This window comes from Gigantopelta aegis, chromosome 4, assembly GCF_016097555.1.
Source record: "Gigantopelta aegis isolate Gae_Host chromosome 4, Gae_host_genome, whole genome shotgun sequence".
Classification (NCBI taxonomy): domain Eukaryota; kingdom Metazoa; phylum Mollusca; class Gastropoda; order Neomphalida; family Peltospiridae; genus Gigantopelta; species Gigantopelta aegis.
In genome coordinates, this window is record NC_054702.1 from 92430411 (window position 1) to 92453988 (window position 23578).

General features: G+C 38.6%; 1 pseudogene; it reads right to left on the reverse strand.

Annotated features, from left to right (window-relative positions):
• The window catches only part of LOC121371428, a 35574-nt pseudogene extending 16655 nt beyond the window's left edge, over positions 1-18919 (reverse strand).
• Positions 18920-23578: the final 4659 nt, after the last annotated feature.

Genomic DNA, 23578 nt, shown 5'->3' on the forward strand with positions numbered 1-23578 from the left:
CGCCTGACTTGGCCCCAATAGAGAACGCCTGGGACGAATTAGGCAGGAGAGTTCGGGATAACCATGCCCCTCCGGCCAACCTTCATGATCTGGGTCAACTTCTTATGGCAGAGTGGCAGGCCATTCCCCAAGAGTTCTTCAGACGTCTGATCAACAGCATGAGGCAACGATGTGTCGAGTGTATTCGCGCCAGGGGTGGATTCACACACTATTAAACGAATGTTCTAATGTGTAAAATCCATGTTTGACAACCTTCAACTTTGACAGCATGTCATGTGACTTTCTTGTATACAGTGACGTTTATATGTGGTTTTTTTGTAAATATGGAACAATAAATTAAATTTTTGGTGTAGTTTACATCATCAATCTAATACACTCTGAAACTTATTTGGTTATAAATTTTTGACCCTTAAATTCTTTTGAGTAGTAATATATAATATTGTGGGTGATATACATACCTCTATCATAAAAATAAACAAAAATAAATACTTCTAATAATTTATGATTAATTTTCACAGAGACTCTCTTCTAAAGTTCATGTTACGATTGATAATTACAGATTCATAATATATTACAAAAGGTTTTGTTAATTTTAAGGTTTGTTTTTAATTTAAACCTAAAATATGTATTAATGTATTAACTTTGTATTAATGTAACTATATGTACAGGTATATGAAAATATATTCATAAATCAATACAATTAATATTAATTTATGTGTACACACAGAGATTACAGAATAATAAATAAATATATATGTATGCATTTAAAATACTTTTAATATTTTAATTTTAAGGTGATTTCAGTCAAAACATTTTTTTTAAAGTTTTATCATTTAAAATACATTGATCTATATTTACTTTAATTAGTAACTGCATCATTACCTTTAACTCTGGTGGGAAAATCGGTTCCTGTGAAGGATCATAGAGAAGGTGGTTATCATTACATGTCCCACTGACCTCTCCATTCAGCAGACCATTTTCACAATTCTTCACCTGTTTCAAATACAAAACACATGTACAGTAGATTCTCATTGAGTCAAACTCTGAAGGGTCGAATACACTGCAACGCTCGAACCAAAAACGAAGTTCCAAGTTACACTTACACGTTGTTGACCAAATAGTTAGACTGAATTACCCGATGGGTCGAACACTTTCTTGATCACCGGCGGGATTCGAGCCAACAGGATTCAACTGTATATATTACATAACAATAACAATAACAATAATAATAATAATAAAATATTAATAATGAAATTAAATGAAATATACTGAACTGCTCCAACTGTATTGCATTACTGAGCGACTGCCGGAGATGTGATGGGTCCTCGTACATGTGATCTGTTGTATGTGTAAAAGCATATAAGACCCCTTGCTGTTATTCGATAGGAGTAACTTATGTTGTGGCGGCAGATGCCTTCTTAAGCTCCAGAACAAGTGCTGAATAACCGTATTATACACATCAAGTGGACAGACTTGAAAATGTGCTTTTGTTTCCCATTTCTTATACGCAACAGATAAAACCAAATATTCTCTTATTGCTAAAATCCTATACTACATATCAGGCCCATAGCCAGGAATTTCAGATGGGGTTCGTTTAGGCTTATGGTGAGGTATGAAGTGACTCACACGAGGGCGCGAAGCACCCGAGTTGCTTAGTGGGGTCCGGGGGCATATTGAAAAAAAAGTCACCGGTAAGGAGGGGGGGGGGGGGGGGGGGGGGGGGGGGGGTTCGATTGACCCCCCACCCCCAAACCCCATTGGCTACATGCCTGCAACATGTATGTTACAGACATAGTTATAGACATACCTTGTTACAAACACTTTTGTTCTGGCAGCAGTTAGCTCCCATTGGACACCCACCCTAGAAACAAGAGTTACATGTGTTAATCATATCAATATCATTTTAATTCAAACATTGTCAGTAAAAACAAATGAAACGATGAAGGAACTTTGAATCCTGCAGCCACATGGTGTTTACACAAACTTGAGTGTGCTGGAATTAAAGAGTATATCATGTGTCCCTAAAGTAAATCTCACCTAATGAAAGTACAAATGTACTCTTATGTTCAGATGGAAATGTTTTATTTAACAACACACTCAACACATTTTATTTACGGTTATATGGCACCAGACATATGGTTACGGACCACACATATAGAGAGAGGAAACCAATTGTCGCCACTTCATGTGCTACTCTTTTCAATTAGCAGCAAGGGATCTTATATATGCACCATCCCACAGACAGGATAGTATATACCACGACCTTTGTTACACCAGTTGTAGAGCACTGACTGGAACGAGAAACAGCCCAATGGGGATCGATCCTAGGCTGATTGTGCATCAAGCAAAGGCTTTACCACTGGGCTACGTCCCACCCCTCTATGTTTAGAGAATCAAGTGATCAATATTTAAACTGTGTCGTGGTTAAGCCATCGGACATAAGTCTGGTAGGTACAGGGTTCACATCCTGGTATTGGCTCCCAACCACTAACAACTAACCCGCAGTCCTGGACAGATAGCTCAGATAGCTGAGGTATGTGTTCAGGACAGCGTGCTTGAACCTTAATTGGATTTAAGCACAAAAATAAAACTGAAATAAATAAGAAATATATTTTCAGTACCAGTAACACCATATTCTGTCTTAATCTATTACAAGGAAGTACATTTTAATTTAACTTGAAAATTCAACTATCTGAAATATCTGCACCCAAGGTTTCAAACATATGAGAATTCATATTGAGAAGTATTACCAGTAATTGTTGTCCACTATATTGTTGTCCAGTATTTTGTTGACTTGCCATGTAGAAGGATATATGTCTGCATAGATTTTTGCAGTCATTGCTATGTCGGAAAATCACACACTCAGTCTATTACATAATTTGATATGCTAATTAAATGTTTTGTTGTTCTGATTTCATCATTTAATGCAACATTGATTAAAGAATGGTTCCCGTAGAAACATGGGGAATTGTGACCGATTGATTTGGTACTTTCAACTACCCATCTACTTCGTGACAATCCTGGTTAACAAAGGTTAATTTGCCCATGGATGAATTATTAGCTATTAACAGTCCAAATGAAAGCTTGCTCTATCTAGTCTGGTGGTAAGATGTTACAATGAAATAATACCTTAATGAATGATTTAAACCCTTGCAATATTGGTCTATATCCTGTGCACCGACAAAGATTTCTTGCAAATAATAATAACAATAATAATAATAAAAACTGAAAATTTAATTGTTGTTTACAATCTTCACTAAAAACGTTCTGTTTTGGTTTCCGAAAGAGGTCTATAAATATTAAAGGGACACACCCTAGTTACGGCTAGTTGTTAACCATTACGGCGTTGTTTTTCGCTATTAAACTCATTTTTTCACAAATAAAATTGCACTTTACTTACCGTTTATTATTTAGAATATACATTTCCATTCACCTGAAGTGTTTTTTGGTAATCCTGGTAATCCTGGTGTTTGTAATACCACAAAATGCATTTTTCGTATTTCTGAAAAACTCACATGCGTGTGAGAAAAAAACGTTGAGCAGACAAGGTCTAATCTATTTTTAGAGGGGATATTTCCATTTCAATGTCACAGACGTTGGTATACCACGTGACCGTTATCATTTTAGTTCGGTTTGTTTTCTCGTACACGGTTCGCGCAATCAACATCCGATTTGTTGTTGTTCATTTGTGAGATTTTTCTTCACAGTTCGTGAACATTTTCAGTAACAATAAAGTTCAGACAAGCAAGTACCTCAATACAAAACATTACAAACCCTTAAAACCAATAATTTTGCTAAGTCCTACGATATCTGGAGAGGGGATACAACCAGGACAGAACAGTTGGTACATGTCCAGGAGAGGTGAAAAGAACGCACCCCAAGTCTGTGAAATTTGTCGTGACATAGGCATTGTTGTGCTTCGAGCGACATCTACCGGTGACATTAGAATACTAACTTTCAAAATTATTTCAAGCAATTGGGACATGGGGATTCCCATGGTATTTATCGATATAAAACCTGCTTTTTCACTCCATTTGATAAAAACGTGATCTAAGTGTGTTACAGGTTTGTAGATTAACCAAATTATAATTTATTTTCGCTGGATGGAACTAGGGTGTGCGGCTTTAATCTAATTGTTCCAATTAAACTAAATGACACTGAGAATCTTTTTTCCTCTTTTTTTTTTCTAAAAATTTTGATATATTAACAATTGATGCATTTATTTATGTATTTTATATTTGGTATACCATCGAAGTACGACTCCATCTCTTTCTGTGTAGGTCTGGGGTTGTTTCTCAGAAGAGTGTACATGGACATGACGATTCCCGGGGTACAGAATCCACACTGAGTACCATAAGCATTGGCCAGTTGTTGCTATGGCACGAAGAAATAAAATAACTATTGATTATTTTGAAACAAGTTCTAGATAGACTATATGACAAAATTTCAACAGTTTGACATCCAATAGCCGGTGATTAAATAACCAGTGACATCTTCTGCTATATATAATATGTCATTAAACCAAACACTTTTTTTGTTATCATACAATTATATAGTATCTCATTGATCTTTAATTGTTATTTCCATTTAATTTATTCTTCATTACGCATTACCCAAATTGTCGACACCCAAAAGACGATGATTAAGTAATGAAATATTGTGTAGCAGGTTTTCAAATAAAACAAACTTTACCATTGTCTCACCGTCTTAAAAACCTGTAATATACTACGGTCTGTTACATACCAACTAGCTGGTATAACTTGTTACTAACAAGTAAATAATTTGTTCTGAAAGTTTTCGGATGAACACAAAGACACATTTATGTCTAGTAAACATACCTGAACTGGATGTAGCCTGGTCTTGGTGCTACCAATCCCCTCCACCGTGGTGACCGCCATGTCGTGTAGAGAACAGATAACAGATCGGTGCCAGACAAGCATTAACTGACAGGTGACTTTCTGGTTGAGGAAAACAACTGAAGTAACCAATCCATCCTTTTTACAATAGTATATCTTTCTCTCTTCCGTGTGTGTCCTACTGTTCTTAATGTCAATGTGGGCGAGATTTAGCTTGGTCGTAGAATGTTCGCCTGTGGTGCTATGGTCACAGCTAGGATTCATCACCCTCAATGAATCCAGGTTTTTGTTTTCTTGTTCCAACCAGTGCACCATGACGAGTACAACGAATGCCATATTATGTACTGTTTCCTCCTTTTCTAATTCGTTAATCGTAGTTTAAAATATGCTGAGGTGTTGTTATTTATATATTCATACCCTTTTCTTAATGTCAATATTTCTTTTTATCTTTAGATTTAATTATTTCCCGTCAGTCTCTTCACTGAATTAACTGGTTTGATTCCGATGTTATAGTATGCAGTATAAGCAGGGGAGTGCACAGGAAATTTTGCAGGGGGGGGGGGGGGGGGGTCGCGGTGTCTGGCGAAGCCCGACACCGCGAGCGCGAAGCCCGTGGCGGGGGGTCTGGGGGGATATGAAAATTTTTTCGCCTTGAGCAGGGGGGGGTTTTGACGCGCCTGATAAGGAGACTAGTTTCGGTGAGCATAAGGATTCGGTTCTAAAGTATATACATTTTTTTATACCAGTTGTTGTCCAAATAGCTCCCTTTTTATTCGTATTTCATATCTTCAGATGAATACTAACCTGGCTGCATTGGTATGTAGCGAAGCACGGGCATCAATAAATGTAGTATGCATCAGCAATAAATATTATTAATTACGTTACATGTTTCGGCGAGTGAAACGTTCAGTGTTAAAGCTTGCCGCGCCTCTACTGGCATGGAGCGGAACATCCAAAGCAGGTGGACAAAGCTCGGAAAAGGGTAAACAGTGCAGTGGAAGCACTGGTCCTTGCAGGGGGGGGGGGGGGGGCAGTGATTGGGCACCCCGCTGTGACCGTAAAAGAGTTGGGAGTTGTTCAGGAATGATGGAGTGCATCCGTTGAGCAAAGGAAATGGGGTGTACCTGGATGGAATGCGGGGTGCCATGAAAGCGTTGTTTTTGGGAGGGGGAAAGGTTTTTCCATAACTGAGCTATTGAGGGTATGGGTGGAGTGGATATAGACTCACTCCTGTGGCGGGACCCTCGGGGGACAGCTACAGAGCTACGGTTCATCTGGCCCAGGGTTAGGTCCTACCTACTGGACAGTAGGGGGACAGGTCAATATAAAGGATTCACTCGAGACTGCCTGAGGGATCCGCTCCACCTTCGGGGCCGAAGGGGAGTTTTCAGCCCACCTACGATTGCCGAGGGGGCAGGTTAATTGGATACGCTCGACCTTTGGGGCCGAAGGTGAGTTTAGCCCACCTACGTTTGCCGAGGGGGCAGGTTAATTAGGGCAGTTAACAGATTGGGAACCTTGGCTTGCTGACTTGCCACATACTCTCTAGTGAGGGCAGTCAGTATGTCCCCAGGGGGTTCTGTTATAGGTAATAGCTGCGCCAGGGTTTATCCAAAACATTAAGGGGTTGGGGGTGTGTGTTCACCTGTACATAAAGTAAATATGAGGGCAAGTAATATGTAGTAGGTAACATGTATATATTAAATTGAAGTCTGTAATAAATATGTAACATGATTCCTTCTTGTTGTGTATTTTATCTCGACATTAAATATTATTAATTACGTTACATGTTTCAGCGAGTGAAACGTTTAGTGTTAAAGCTTACAATCAGATCTATCTGTAAGAAAACTGTTCAGTGTCTTACAAAAACATGTATGTTGTTCAACAACAACTTGTACTTATAATAATTTATAAAAGATATTTTAAATATTGCCTACTCAAAAAAAAAAAAAAAAAGGAGAAAAAAAGTATACACATTAGAAAAATGTATTAGGCCTACTATATATTGTACCATAACGCAATAGAATACATGCGAGTGCTTAATCCTCACTTCAACACACATAGTGCACGTCGGAATGCAGCTGACAGAACAAATGCACGACTTCCACATTCAAGAAACCGACCGAGAGCATACAACATCCGTGCACGACAGCAGCCATTGACACAACCCATTCTGACACATTTTACGAGTATTTGCAACAGGGGACTGTGTTTTAGGCTTCATGGGTGTGTGGTGTTCATGGCCGTTGTGAGGTCAGCATAGACACGCAATGTTATATTTACAGAGCCGTAGCTAACCGTTTAAATAGTTTTAGACTATTAACTACTTTGTTGCCCCCCCCCCCCCCCCCCCCGTCCTCCCAAAAACAAAAAACAAAAAACAAACAAACAAAATCCAAGCTACGGCCCTAATTTAATTACACTAAGCCGATATCTTAAGACCGTATCCGGTAATATTATTTTTGCTGCAATGCTATCTAATTCGTAAAATTAATGTCATTAACCAATTACCGTGTACTAGAATAGTACGCTCACACATGTTGAATGCCTTATCGTATATCTACACACCCAAAACAAAATAGTTCATATAAAACAACAATTTGTTTCTTCTTCTTTTTTTTAAATCTTGTCTTTCAAACGTTTTTTGTTTAGTTTTTTTTTTAAATCAAAGCCATCAATTGGAAATAAAATAATAAGTCACATTTAACAATACACCATTCCTTTGCTGATCATTACTGTAAATGTAGTTCCGTCCAAAAAGCTATATGTTTGGTCCGTGACCGAAACTATAGAAATGTACCTAGTTAGTACATCTTGCCACTATCTTATATAGTGATTACTAGATATATGTATTTACTTTCCCCATGAAAATGTCAAAGATGTCAGAAATCTTTAAATGTGCACGCATGATGTTGATGCGTGCTGTTGCGCGCAATCAACGCATCCACCGAAAAAAGTTCCTCAGGTCAATGAACAATAATTCTATAAATCCGTCAAAAGATTTTAATGTTTGTATATGTTCCTGCCATCGTGTACACACATACACACACACACACAGACAGACAGACAGACACACACACACACACACACACACAGACACACATACATTACGATTGCCTTTGCGCCTCAACACAGAGTCCGTGTGTCTGTTTTTGGTAGGATTGATTAATCATACTGTTTTGTATTTTACCACATTTATAAAAGATACAAAATTTTATCAGTGATGTTGTCATATCTGGATACCATCACCGTGCAGGAACCGCACCCTCCTTCTCCACAGCCGAGCTTCGAACCAGTCAGATGAACTGAGACGTGTTAAAGATTTTATTGTTTTATTATGCATCCGTCAGCTATAACAGCTATGTGGATTAATGAACGCGAGGTTAATTGTTATTATGGGTTTTTTTCATCAACTGATAATATATTTTACACTTACACGTACACACACACACGCACACGAAGATGCACACGCACGCACACACACACACCAGAGGAAACAAAATATAGCGAACAAAGAACATGTATTTGCCTGCTTATGTCTATGATGTGGTATTTACTGCCAACAGACAGTTTTTAAATATTTTAACAATTGTTTCATTGTTTCACTTTTATCATGATGTCTATGGCATAATGCCGGCTTTTAGAAGTCAAGGAATTTGTGTTGCAAAAGGATACGGCGGTTACGAAGATACTGCAGGAGAGTTTCATCCGGGTCAGCATTATTTTCTTGTATCTAGAACAAGACAGTGCAGTTAAATAGAGCATCGAAAGAAATATGCAAAACATAAATTTAACGTAAGGACTATAAAATCTTCTCTCTTTTTTTTCTGGCTTAGGAAAGCCTAATATCTGCTCTTCTCTCTTGTACGGCATGAAAACAATATAGCAATAAATAAAAGTGAACGCGATATCAGTAAACATTTAAGACTCATTTAGACTAAATGTCATTATGTGGCGCGTGCGTGTGGTCCAGTTAAAGAAAGAAATACAATACTTTCAATGACCGCGTCTAGACTGGACGTGTGTGATGAGTGCGGCTGAAAAACTCATTCGGCAAGATTCAATGAAATAATCGCATATGGTATGGTGTATATGCCCAAGTTGCAAGCCGCAAACGCATCAGACGCAAGAGTCGGACCGCACGCACGCGCCGTATCCAGTTTGTACGAGCCTTTATGTGCACGAAGACAGACACGTGCGCGTGCACAGACGCGCGCGCGCGCACAATTGCCATATGCGTTGCCCTGAGACGAATATAATCTAAGATTATTAATTTTATGGATGAGCAGATATATGCATGCAAGCAAGAATGTTAAAGTATCAGAGTTATTAAATATGTGGGACCGTATCTCCCCAAAATAATCAGGGTGTTGGGAAGAACTAAAAACCGAATCAGTGCACAGTAATATATAGTCTTCACCAGCTTGATAAAACAAACACAATAATTCTTTAAGTTAAAAGTTAAAGTTTGTTTTGTTTAACAACACAACTATTGATTTATTAATCATCGGCTATTGGATGTGAAACATTTGGTAATTTTGACATATAGTCTTAGAAAGGAAACCCGCTGCATTTTTACATTAGTAGCAAGGGATCTTTTATAATATGCACCATTCCACATATATGATAGTACATACTACGGCCTTTGATATGCCAGTTGTGGTGCACTAGCTGAAACGAGAAGTAGCCCAATGGGCCCATTGACGGGGATCAATCTCGGACCAACCGTAATTGGAAGTTTTTAAACTGAAAAACCCCGCACTATTTCGTATTTTTCTGGGGCGGGGGAGGGCGTAACTCTTCTGCTTCCACTAGGTACTGCTCTGGGATTATTATCTATGCATAAACTTAAGGACTTAGTCGCAGTATCAAATTATATGTGGGATGAATCAGCATGTGTTTGAGAGCACCTAAATCCCCGGTGTCAGCGTAAGATATTTTCTGTATGCATGCCGTTGCATAATGCGATATCTTAACAGGCAGAATGTCAGAAGAAACACAATCGTCTGTGGCCCAATCATACATCACTTCTTAATACCCAAAGATAGAAATAAAAGGTTACACACCACCATTAATTACTCCATGTAGTTCAATACAAGTTCTATACAACTGTCAGAATATATTCTGTGAAAAATACAACTATCGAGAGGGTCATGTGCCAACTAATTTTAGTGAGTGCTCTCAACTGGCAGGTACCGTGCAAAAAAATCATAGAGAGTATAGGCCTACAGTCCTCATGCCTGAACATCACCTCGTGTTGCTGTTATACAAGTGGCACTATACCACTTGCAGTTGGTATCAGTTATTACTACATATAAAAAGTAACTTCAAACCAATAGGTTATTTAAATACTACAGAGGATCAAAGTAATACTTCAAAAAATATATCGGGATTTTGTAGTGTACATATTTTTTAATGAGGAAATATTTCCTAAACTGGACTATATTAAGCTGCTACAAAAAGTAACGATACGATACATGATGTTGTGTTGCCAAAATGTGTTTGCTGTTTTTAGTCTTCTACCTGTCCAACTGGAAGGTGCTATAGGTTTTGTCTCTGATTGTCTGTCTCTCCATTCATCTGTCTTTCCCCAAATGATTTTACGGACTTTTGTCCCAAAATCAAGCATGGTGTGTGTTAAACGAAAAAGTGTGTGTGTGGGGGGGGGGGGGGGGGGGGGGGGGGGGGGACACATTTATACAGATTGTCACCCGCCATTGAAAAGTGAGGGGGACGCGTCCCCCACCGATCAAGCACTCGCTTGAAGTAAGGAAGAAATGGTTTATTTAACGACGCACTCAACTCATTTTATTTACGGTTATATGGCGTCAGACATATGGTTAAGGACCACACAGATATTGAGGGAGGTATCCATATTCAACGATATATAATACACATTATTGCTTAATATCAAGTATAATCATATAGTTAATTAATAAAACGGTTAAGTGTAACGGCTATTATATATAACGGGCGCAGCCATTTTGTACCATTCCAGTGGTTACGCAATACTTAACGTGTCACGTCAGGTCTCCATGTGCGCGTATGCGCGTATCTAAACATTCTATGTATTTAAATTGTGGTGTCTCCATGTGTACGTATGCGTATGCGTGAGCGTCTGCGTAAAACAAAACGTAGGGGCCTACGCACAAAATCGATACATGTAGCCAATTTTTCTCTACGCTCACGCAGTACGGACACGTAAATTCCATAAAATTACGTCATCGGTGAATTCCCCGCTAAATTAGAAGCTAACATCGTGTGCGTCTTTTCGTGATTTCAATCTTTTCAACATTGTTGTTGTTGTTGTTCTTCTTCTTATTATTATTATAACTTTTCCCCTACTCATATTTCGGTAGCCACTTCCTCAACTTACACGTTGTGACGTCACGCCAAACAAATACGCATTCTTCAACGCACATATGGAGAGTCATTACGCATACGCGTACGCACACGTTCGCGCATACGCATACGCGCACATGGAGACATACCTTTAGAACTGAAGAAAGAAAACGTACCTGAGTTTTGCGGATGCATCGCAATGTTGTGTAATAATATCCATCCCAGTAAGCCAGCAATAAGTGTATATAATTTTTCAATACAAAATAAACCACCATTGTCAGTGTCGAAATAACTGTATTATGTTTTGTCCATAAATTAACCCAGTACTGAAATAATAATTGGAGTGTTTTCTTAGTTAATTGGTCTTTTCTTTCCGTGGCCTGTACCTGTGGTTCCTGATTGGCAGGTGTATATTTAGACGGTCCCCGGTCAATGTGTCTAGACTAAAGGGACATTCCTGAGTTTGCTACACGTTTTAAGATGTTACCGACTAACAAAGACTTTTTAACGATTGTAATTACATATCAAATATATTTTTCTGCATAAAATATTAGTGGCTGTATGTTAAACGTGTTCTAGTAACAGTTCAAGTATAAATATGATATGGTAAAAACAATTAAAAAAAAAAATTAAAAAAATATGCATTTTAAAACGTACTACATCGCACTGCTTCAACACAGAAATATTTACTCTTATTATTAATAAAGTTTGTGATTACCAAAGCCTGGCAAATGACACAGTAAAAAATATTTTGTACCGGGCTGTCCATGACTCGACGCTTATTTAGGCCGGTACGAACGGTATCTGGAGTAGGGTGGGGTTGGGGGGATGGAAACCTCTATGGTGCGGAGACCAGTAATATTTTTACTCTTTATTTTTTATTGAACGGGGACCTGTTATTTTCAGACTTGTTATGACAAGAAATCAACAACCATGTCATCGGGCTTATCCCGCCTTTTCGCGGGTTTGTTGATCGATTGTAATTTTGTTTTGTCGAACAAAATTATTTTTAAGTAACTTATTTCATAAAATTCACCCCGTCGGTGGGCCCATTGGGCTATTTATCGTCACAGCCAGTGCACCACGACTGGTATATCAAAAGCCGTGGTATTTGCTATCCTGTCTGTGGGATGGTGCATATAAAAGATCCCTTGCTGCTAATCAGAAAGAGTAGCCCATGAAGTGACGACAGCGGGTTTCCTCTCTCAATATCTGTGTGGTCCTTAACCATATGTCTGACGCCATATAACCGTAATTAAAATGTGTTGAGTGCGTCGTTAAATAAAACATTTCTTTCTTTCTTTTTTCATAAAATTCACTGCGGAGATATATGTAAATATAACTTACACCTAAATAATAAAATAATAAATGTTAACTAATATGTTTTTAATCTTGGATTAACCCGTAACACGCTACCGATGATGTAATCAGTAATTCACAAAAATCAAAGGAAAACTGATTTTCACATTTGTGGTAAACAGGCAACTACTTCGCTTTAAACTTAAATAAACTTGTTTTTCTCTTTTTTTTTTAAATACGATTGTTATCGAATATAATTTGTTGATCAAATAAATTATTCATGTCAGCCGAGACGTTCCGAGTGAGGAATTCGGAACTCAGTCGCAACTCCAAGGTAGGCCTATTCCGAATATTCACGAGCTAAGACAATTATGTTATCAATACCATGCTTATTTAACTCTCAAAACCACGATATTTGTATAACAGTTTGCGATGAGACACCGCTGATTTCGTTTTGTTTTTTTTATTGTTTTTTGTTTGTTTTTTGCTAAAAAAATCTGATGCTGATTTGTAAAAAAACCCTACATTTTACTTTTTCACTGGACAACCATTACGGCAAATAATGCTTGTCAGAGTACATTTTCACTTGTCGGAACAAACGGACAAGTGCTTATTTCGTATCTATCAAGTCTTTTATGTTGTTTTACAAGTCAGGTTGATGAAAGCGAAGCGTCTTGTCGTAAATCAGAGCGTTTGTTTACACTGTGCATACAGGAGTTGGTCGGAGCTGACGTCACTTCACCCCAATTATAGCACCGGACGCCACAAAAATGAAACTAAATGGCAATCTAATTAAAATTATCTCCACTATTACATGTGTATCTAACAGCAGCCCGTTGGATCCCATGTACAGTTGACCTTTTATTCGACCAATCAAAACCTTACTTGAAAAATCATGCCAGTGATTTGAAAAGAATTTGAAAACATTCGGGATTATGCCGAGGGTATACGAAATGATTCGGGTGAATTACGAAGTATGCCGGAATCTAATTGCAATATAAAATTTTATATAAAATTCGTTTCAAGACGAAAATAAAACCCGTCATGGTATAGCCATAAAATCTGTTTATACTAGTATATACAATCCAGATTTATTACAGCACTTTTCCCCCTGTTTTTTCAATACTGAAATAGACCAACAATTTCGCCTAATGCATAAATAGTCTCGCCCGATATTTTTAGAATTTGTATGTTCCCGAATAACGCTATAAAAGGCGAAGTGTAATTGGTCGATATTTAAATTGTTATTTATAGATGAAATGTCACCTGGACATGGGAGTCCACGCAATGCTGTTAGATCTACTGGTAGATCCAGTAGAGCTAATTTTAATCAGATTGACTAAATGGCTGCCTCCAGTTAGCAGGAATAATCTTGTTCTTTTTTATTAATTCTAAAATTACGCGTTTTTCATTTGATAAAATGTCAGTATGTGTTTGTGGTCCGGGTATGCATCTTTCCAACACATAAGGCTCTTGTTTGAGTCGACTGTCCCTTTAAGCCCTATGACCTGACCTAACCCGATCTGACCTGACGATAATGAATGAATGAATGAATGAATGAATGAATGTTTAACGACACCCCAAGCGAAAAATACATCGGCTATTGGATGTCAAACTACGGTAAATGCAAAAACAAAAGGGGACTTGTACTGTATTAGCCATTCTCATAGAGAATGTTTCACCCCTGCACCACGGTGAGGTTACAGTACTTGCAGGGGACCTGACGATAACGTTTTCTGACGATAACGTTTCGGCCTGTTTTTATTATGATGACTTCTTGTGGGTCGTTCCAACAGATGCCAAGTTCTTATGTATGTCCTTTAAAATACGTCTATCATTAGATGGTGTCACAAGTCAAGGGTAATATGTAGTATATATATTGGTGTATATATTGGTTGTGTATATTTTATTAATGAGCTACAGAGTCACTGGGTTTTATTTGTGTGTTTTGGGTAAGGGCAAGCCAGAACATTGCATTTATTTAGCTTGTCAGTTCATTGTTAGTGTACTTTAAGCAATGTTGGAGTAGAGTGTTTAATTAAAGTGGAGAGATTGGGGTATAGCTTGGTGTGCGGTGAAAGCAGTGTAGCTTGTGTGAGTGAGTGTTTTTGTGGAATAAAAGGAGTGTATTTGATATTATGAATTACTTGAACATTTTGAGAGAGAAAGAACTATGGTGTTTGAAAAGCTGGTAGAAGAGCGTGAGTAAATATATATTATATTTGTTATTTTATTGAATGTATAAAATTATGTAACATTAAATCCACATATGAACAGTCACTAGACTTGTTGCTAAGAGAACTTTTGAATGCTGCAGGTATTGATTTGACTTTGTTTTAAAAGAAAGAACACCTGAGAATGCAAACAGGATGGCAGACTGAGCAGAAACGTTTTTGGAGGCAAGGAAAGGAATGAATCGGAACAGAAGAGAAGGAAACAGAAGTACATTTCAACCCAACATTGGATATGGAAAAAATACAAATGAACACAAAGAGGTCGGTAAGATGCCTAGATCAACATTGTCAGGTAATGATAAACATTCAGAATCTGTAACATGGAAACCACCAAAGTGCTTTATTTGTGAAAAGAGAGGTCATTTGGCAAAGAATTGTTTCGAAAGATTTAAGAAAAAAGAAACTATTGGATGTTTAGTGAATTTCAACAAGGAAAGAAATAAAGATATAGATCAGGATACAAAGATGAATGTGTTAATTGGACATGCTTTTGGAAAAGAGTTAAAGATTATTACAGACACTACTCATTCAGTAACCTTGTAATACAGAATTAATACTGGTACCTATCACAATAAAGACAATAACCTACAGTTTACCTAGGTCCTCTAGGATGACTGGTTAAGCTTTTTATATATACTCTTCAAAAAAAGAAACGCAAAAGGGTACAAATGGGTTATAACTCCGATTTTATGTTTCCTACCTGTTCATGCTTTGTGAATATAAGGTCATTGCATGTCCCAAACACATTCCCACGGTTACATTCGATAAAACGCAGCTACTGTACAATAAAGTTCCAAAATGTGAATATTCGCAAAAACGCAGCCACGTGCAAACCATGTCACCACTGCACGTGCGTTGTCTGCACGTGCAACATGAACACCGACAGTATAAAAGTGCAGGGTGTTCGCTTGCCTGGCCTCTGTATCTGGCCGACAGTTGACAATCCAGGACATGCCACGTCTCAGTGAACCGCAGAGAAACAATGCCATCGGCCGACTAGACGCAGGCGAATCCAGAACGGCCGTTGCCAGGGCATTCCGTGTGTCCCCAAGCACCATCTCCAGACTGTGGGACCGTTACCAGCAACATGGATCAACACGTGACCTCCCTAGATCCGGTCGACTACGCGTCACTACCCCCGGGCAGGACCGCTACATCCGGGTACGCCACCTTCGGGAACGATTGACTACTGCCACCTCCACAGCCGCAGCAATACCAGGTTTGCGCAGGATATCCGACCAGACCGTACGGAACCGCCTACGTGAGGTAGGAATTCGTGCCAGACGTCCAGTTCGAGGTGTCATCTTAACACCACAACACCGTCGACTCCGACTGCAGTGGTGCCAGATTCATCGACAATGGCCTCAACTGCGATGGAGACAGGTGTGGTTGTGACGAGTCCCGATTTCTGCTCCAACGTCATGATGGAAGATGTCGCGTGTATAGGCGTCGTGGTGAACGTTATGCGGCAAACTGCGTGCAGGAAGTGGACAGATTCGGCGGGGGTAGTGTCATGGTGTGGGCAGCCATCTCACACACTGGCAGAACTGACCTGGTCCACGTGCAGGGCAACCTGAATGCACAGGGCTACATTGACCAGATCCTCCGGCCACACATCGTTCCAGTTATGGCCAACGCCAACGCAGTGTTCCAACATGACAACGCCAGGCCTCACACAGCACGTCTCACAACGGCTTTCCTACAGAACAACAACATTAATGTCCTTCCTTGGCCATCGATATCACCAGATTTGAACCCAATTGAGCATCTATGGGACGAGTTGGACCGACGCCTCCGACAGCGACAACCACAGCCCCAGACCCTGCCCGAGCTGGCAGCAGCCTTGCAGGCTAAGTGGGTCACCATCCCCCGGGACGTCATCCGTACTCTGGTTGCTTCAATGGGCAGGCGGTGCCAGGCAGTTGTCAACACACGCGGAGGCCACACCCGGTATTGACTCCAGATGACCTTGACCTTGGTGGTGTGTCCTATCACTTACTCACAATGGACTAGAGTGAATTGTGAACAATCCTGCAACATTTGGTAATTATCGGACTCACCATTCAATAATTAAATCAATTCTCCAAATGTTACGACAATGTGGTTTTGCGTGTCTTCTTTTGAAGAGTATATATTAGAACAGTGAGCCTACAGTTTACTGCGTCAGATGACCGGCAGCACCGTCTAAATAATATTGGTATAATACAGTATTAAAATATTTAAAGTCACATCAATCACATCAAGGTTATACAACAGAGCAGAAATAATATTTACAAAGTCCAAACGGACGCGTTCCCTGGAAGCCTTCCAATATGTTTCTCCCTGATATCTCTAAAACCCTAGCTATTTATCATAAAACCCGATTATCGCCTGGGGGTACATCGCGGCACCGAATACCTACAAGTGATATTTCCACAGAGACCAAGACGGGAATTTTCCTTAGATGGCCAGACTTGCTGACGCCTAGTTCGCCAGCAATACCCCGAACGTACCGAACTAGCGGAGGTATTACGTAACTACTTGCCACATGGCCTCCACACCTGGACTGGGTGTGTATTAGAAAGAGCTCGACGACCGTCGCGCAGAGGTATTACGTAACAAAGTGCCCACCTGCGCTTAAGTGCATATTGGAACTGCACACGGCCCTCTAAAACAATTAATATCGCCACAGGCGAAAACAAAATTAAGAGCATGTTCCGTCACATATACATATGTTGTTTTAAAATAAATTAGTGTTTAAATTTATTCCGAGTTCTGTTGTTCCTCCTGGTTAATAGTAAGTGACAGATGGTTACGGTATCAACTGTGTACACGTGTTTAAAAATCTGACAGTATAAACTGTCTAGCCTACGACTGTTAAATATTGATAGTATAAACTGTGTAGACTACGACTGTTAGTAGCTGACGTAGGCCTACTTTCTGACCGTTGACGAAAAACACCAATGTCGTCTGCTTCTCCATGTTGACCTGCAGTGTTGACGAAAATCAATTATTCGGTCAACAAGACTCACGGTCAACACGACAGCCACGTATGTGCGTCGTGTGCACGGTAGCTAGTCCGACCGTTCGTGGCTCCGGCGTCTGCGAACGGTCCGGCTAAAAAACAATCGAAATACATTAAACTTAAAGTCCGAAACAACTACGAAACATTGCTCTCCTACCTTTATTTTTCGTTAGATTTTACCCACATTTTGTCCAGACAAAAATCTTAAAAAACACACATTACAATGAAACAGATTCCACATACTAGATGATAACCATGTCACCTATAGATATCGACTTCGCTGAGATGCGCATAGGGCGAAAAGCATGTAATTTTGTGCCGGCTGCCATTTTGACTTTTTATGGAATATTCTCCAAGAGGGGTGAAAGGATATGACTTAATCTAACAACGTCATATAACATGTTATGATATAAAAGCAAACGTGATGACGTCATAATAATTATTATTATTTTATTTTTTTTAAATATACCACAAAAGATCATTGATTTTATATTATGTCACATACTTTGGAGGCTTTCACCCCTCCTGAAGAATATTCCATAAAAAAGCAAAATGGCAGACGGCAGAAAACTGCATGTATTTGACCCTATCCTATCTCAGCGAAGTCGATACTGGCGACATCGTTACAGTCTCATATGTGGAATCTGTGTCACTGTAATGTTTTTTTCACAACTTGTGTGTGAACAAAATTTGCGGGAAATGTAACGGTAATTAAAGTTTGGAGAGTAATTTATTGTAGTTGTTAACAATTTGATTCGGACTTTAGGCCAAACAAAATAATAGGTGTGCTTCCCTAGAAAAACCGTGCGACCGTAATATTTTAAAAGAAAATCACCAACCCCCCCCCCCCCCCCTTAAAAAAAAAAAAAATAGCACACAAAAAAAAACCCACAAGAAAACCCCCCAAAAATTTAACAAACAAACAAAAACAACCACAAATGGGCCTAATTACCGGCCGAGTCTAAATTGATTTCACCAACAAGTGGATTTAAAAAAAACACTTTTGCACGATATTAAATTAAATTGCATTTGGCTTGCTTTCTTGCAGCATATATCTCAATATAAAATATAAATTCAGTAAACGTTTATACAATGTCCACATACCCTAAATAAGCCATATACGTGTATATAATTGAGCCGTCACACGCAAAAACCTACAAGTTGGCATGACGTCAGAAATCGAGTAAACGCGGCTCAAAGTTTGACGTCACATGTAAACGCGGATGTAAAAGTTGACATGCTGTTCTCAGTCGGAGATGGCCAAAACGATAAAAATAAAGTGGTTTTATTGCTCAAATAAAATATAACTTTAATTGTTTGTATCAAATATAGAAATGAATACTAGTATGGGACACTGAGGCTGTTAAAATAGTTTTAAATTACGATACGGTAATCGTAAGCTACTCAAGTTTTTGCTCGGTTGAATTCTCGTACACACTGTAGTTTGTTTTCTTTGATGTCCAGTGTGCAAACTGATCGATTTTTTTTTAAGTGTGTGAGAAAAAAAAGAGTGTGCAATTTGAAATGATGGAGCTGGGTGCTGTAAAATATATTAGGATGGGGGAAAATAAAAAAGGGGTGGAGGGAAAAAAAAAAAGGGGGGGGGGGGGGGCGCGACAAAATGCAATAGCGGGCCGGCCGCCCCACTTAAATGAAGCAGCGAAAGCACTTGTCTCAACAAAAACATCACTACCTGTATAAAAACATTCGAACTTTTGTCCCCCCCCCCCCCCCTCAAAGTACCAGGATACATCGATCACGTCTTCTACCAACCGAAAAATTAAACGATATAGTTCGACAGTATGGCACCAACAAAATTAGGCCGAGTACTCCGACTGTAAGAGAGCTAGACGGAAATTTGGTCGATTGATTGATTTCAACTTATTTTCGTGCTTATATCCAATTAAGGTTCAAACACGCTGTCCTGGGCACACACCTCAGCTATCTGAGCTGCCTGTCCAGGACAGTGGGTTAGTTGTTAGTTTGTTAGTGGTTAGTGAGAGAGAAGAGGGTGTAGTGGCCTTACACCTACCCATTGAGCCTTTAAAAACTCGCTCTGGGTTGGAGCCGGTACCGGGCTGCGAACCCTGTACCTACCAGCCTGTAGTCCGATGGCATAGCCACTGCGCCACCGAGGCCGGTGACCGGACATTTGGACATAAATAATGTAACCGGCCTCGGTGGCGTCGTGGTTAGGCCATCCGTCTACAGGTTGGTAGGTACTGGGTTCGGATCCCAGTCGAGGCATGGGATTTTTAATCCAGATACCGACTCCAAACCCTGAGTGAGTGCTCCGCAAGGCTCAATGGGTAGGTGTAAACCACTTGCACCGACCAGTGATCCATAACTGGTTCAACAAAAACCATGGTTTGTGCTATCCTGCCTGTGGGAAGCGCAAATAAAAGTTCCCTTGCTGCTAATCAGAAAGAGTAGCCCATGAAGTGGCGACAGCGGGTTTCCTCTCAAAATCTGTGTGGTTCTTAACCATATGTCTGACGCCATATAACCGTAAATAAAATGTGTTGAGTGCGTCGTTAAATAAAACATTTCTTTCTATAAATAATGTAATGTCATTATTAATGAGTGTATTTATGTCCAAATGTCTGTCTAGCTCTCTTACAGTCAGAGTACTCGGGCTATATTGACCCAAGTACTTCTTTGATAAAGTTTGCGGTGCCAAGTCAAATCAGTAAATGTTTTAGTTTTGAAATTCATCTATATTTTAAAATACATTTTAATACAAGTTTTAAATGGTTTGTGTGGCGAATGGAAATGCATAATTAGTAGGTAACACGTAGGCCTACTTACAACTTACAATAATTGTTTTACACTGCCTAATAACCACAGTCAGTGTGTTTAAAATAAAATAAAATAAAAAATTTATCCCAAAATATATGGACACCAAATCAATCACTGAAATCTCAAAATTACCATAACAGTTGCAAAAAACAACAACAAGTATACTGACACACAATGAAAACGCAAAACAGATATTTTTTCAATATTTTGTTGTGATTAATGAAAAAAATATTTTTTGGACTTGAAATAACAATTTATGAGAGGAAGATGGTGGATGATTACCATTCTGGAGAGCAAACTGTAGTCTCGCAGCACGATGTCGCGGTGTCATGTTACCGTTGTACGGGCGTCTGAGTCGACGGATGACCGTCATCGGGTGGACAGGCCTTCCATGACGTCCTATCGTGTCGCTTGCTGTCATCGTCGCAGTTCTGAACCGGTCACGGAGGTGGTGTCGTCGAATCTGCTGATCTTGGCGTGGGGTCGTAACGGGACGTTGACCAGGTCGAGGTCGATCACGGACACTCCCAATCTGTTGATGACGTTCAGCAAGTCGTCCAATAGTTGATGGATGGACTCTGAAGGTCCTAGCAACTTGGCTTTGCGAAGTCCTCCCTTGAACCATGCCCAACGCTCGCTCCCTTTGTTCTCCGAGTGGTGGCATTATTAATGTGACGAGGAATATGTCACCGTTACGTTACTTTTATGTGTCGACATACTGGCATTTCACGTGCATTGCATGCAGCATGATTGAGCATGTAGTGAACGCATTTCACACCATTTTGTGTGTTTCTGCTACTGTATGTGTAACGAGAACAAAACCAGGATTAAAACCCAGACAAAAGTACCAATCAATGGCTTCCTCTCATAAATTGTTATTTTAATTCCAATAAATATATTTTTCATTAATCACAACAAAATATTGAAAAATATCTGTTTTGTGTTTTCATTGTGTGTCAGTATAATAACCGCATACTATTTTACTCCAAACCGCACGATTATTTACTCTACACATTTTAAACCGCCAATCTGATTAAAATTAGCTCTACTGGTCTACCACATGTAATAGTGGAGCTAATTTTAATTAGATTGTTTAACCGCTAAATGCTTTACTCAAAAACACATCACCTTCACTTAAAAAAACCCGTTGATTTATGTCACGTAATACAATTTACATAACTAATATTTATCTTTAAAAATATGTTTGCACTAATTGTATCCTTAGTTTTTTTTTTTTACAAGTGTCAATAATTATGAACGAAAATGCCGCCAATAGTAGAAATAAATATGTTGTTATATGGATGTAATGGCTTCTCTCATTTCAAATACCATTCTTTTTATCTTGATATTATAAAAGGACAAAAAGAAATATATTGTTATAATACGCTCAATCTTATTTTAACCAAATATGAGAGAATTGCTTGAAATCAACACTTTACTCTTACCCCCTTCACTAACATGCGATCTCTCAAGGTTGCAGCGTTATTTATCCAACCGCTGTCGCTTTATCCGTATGACCAGCGTGGCTATTTTAATCCTTAGTCTCATTATCATCTTGTATAAATGTCGGGTACTCGGGTCCGGGTCGAGTTTGACCCTTGAGTACTAGAGTCCAACATTGTGGACTCATGGAGGCGCTAATAAAAACAACAATATACGATTGATTTGAATGAGACATGGTGAAATGATAGTACCCTTTCCCTTGATGCCACTTTTGTATAATTCACAATATAATGGGTTTTAGCATATATATATATATGTAACCAGGTGAATGTTTTATGATTTTAAGCTATTGCACTGCACTATACAAAATACACTGGGTTTTAATCAAGGGTCAATACTTTAGGGCAGTTAAATCATTTGTATAAACGTTTTTAATTTTAACTAACTCTCCCCCCACCCCTCTCGTTGTGAGCACAGTTTCTGGCCCTGGTCAGAAATCGTGCTCGCAACGAGCGTGCTTGAACATTAAATTGATATAAGCACGTTAATTCCCGACATCTGACCTGACAGTCATTTGTGGGCATACATACATACATACATACATAGGGCAGTTAGTGTAGCTTGTTTCATGTTTAGAATACTGACCTTTGACACTGACCAGTACTCACCTACTGACAGATATGTTTAAGCCAACAGGTGACTAATGACTTTTTTAAATTCACCTAACCAGAAAGGACATGCTTTTCATTCTCTGAAATAGACGCCATCTTGAAATCTTTGAGGTTAGTTTTCTTTATCTTTTCTAATTTGCACTCTTTTTATTAACTTGCATAAAATTAAATGTAATTAATAAGCAATTATAATTTTATACACTAAAGCAATTAAATATAATTTATTTAGATTACATATTTTAGAATTATACATATACATTAATACTGGTGTTTAATCTATGAAGTAGTTATATTAATTTGGATTGAGATTTTATATAGGGGAATAAATGTAATAATTAGTTTATAATAAGGCGTGTAATGGCGTAATTGCGTTTATTTGATATAGATTATTATACTAGCTTAGCTTGTACTTAATAAATAGAAGAGTACTGTGTTTTCTATATTTTAGTATATCAGATATGGACAGTGATTTATAACTGTTTTATTTGTTTTATAGCTGCTGATATCTACATTCCCTATTGACGACCTATGTTCTGTCGCCCTATCGCCCACAGCGAAAGGTAGACTATTGATTATTGCTCAGGGTACATTCTTGTTTAAGGCCCGTGCAGTATTCTTAATGCACGTGCAGTTCATGTACTTGTAAACAGAAGCTTAGTTTTAATTATATCATATTGTAAATATTTATATTGTATAGCTTAACCTTAAATTGTGCTGAACTTTATGAAAAGAGATGTGGACTTCAGATTATTTATTAATCCTTTATTAATAAATATTAGATAATATAGTTTATTTATAGCATTAATGAGTAGCATTAATTAAATTCCTTGGTATGTATATTTGAATAAATAGTATATTTTCTTTAAATATAATGCAGAGAATTGTGTAGTTTTTGTGCTTTTGTGTATGATGTTGTTATTTATGTATTTT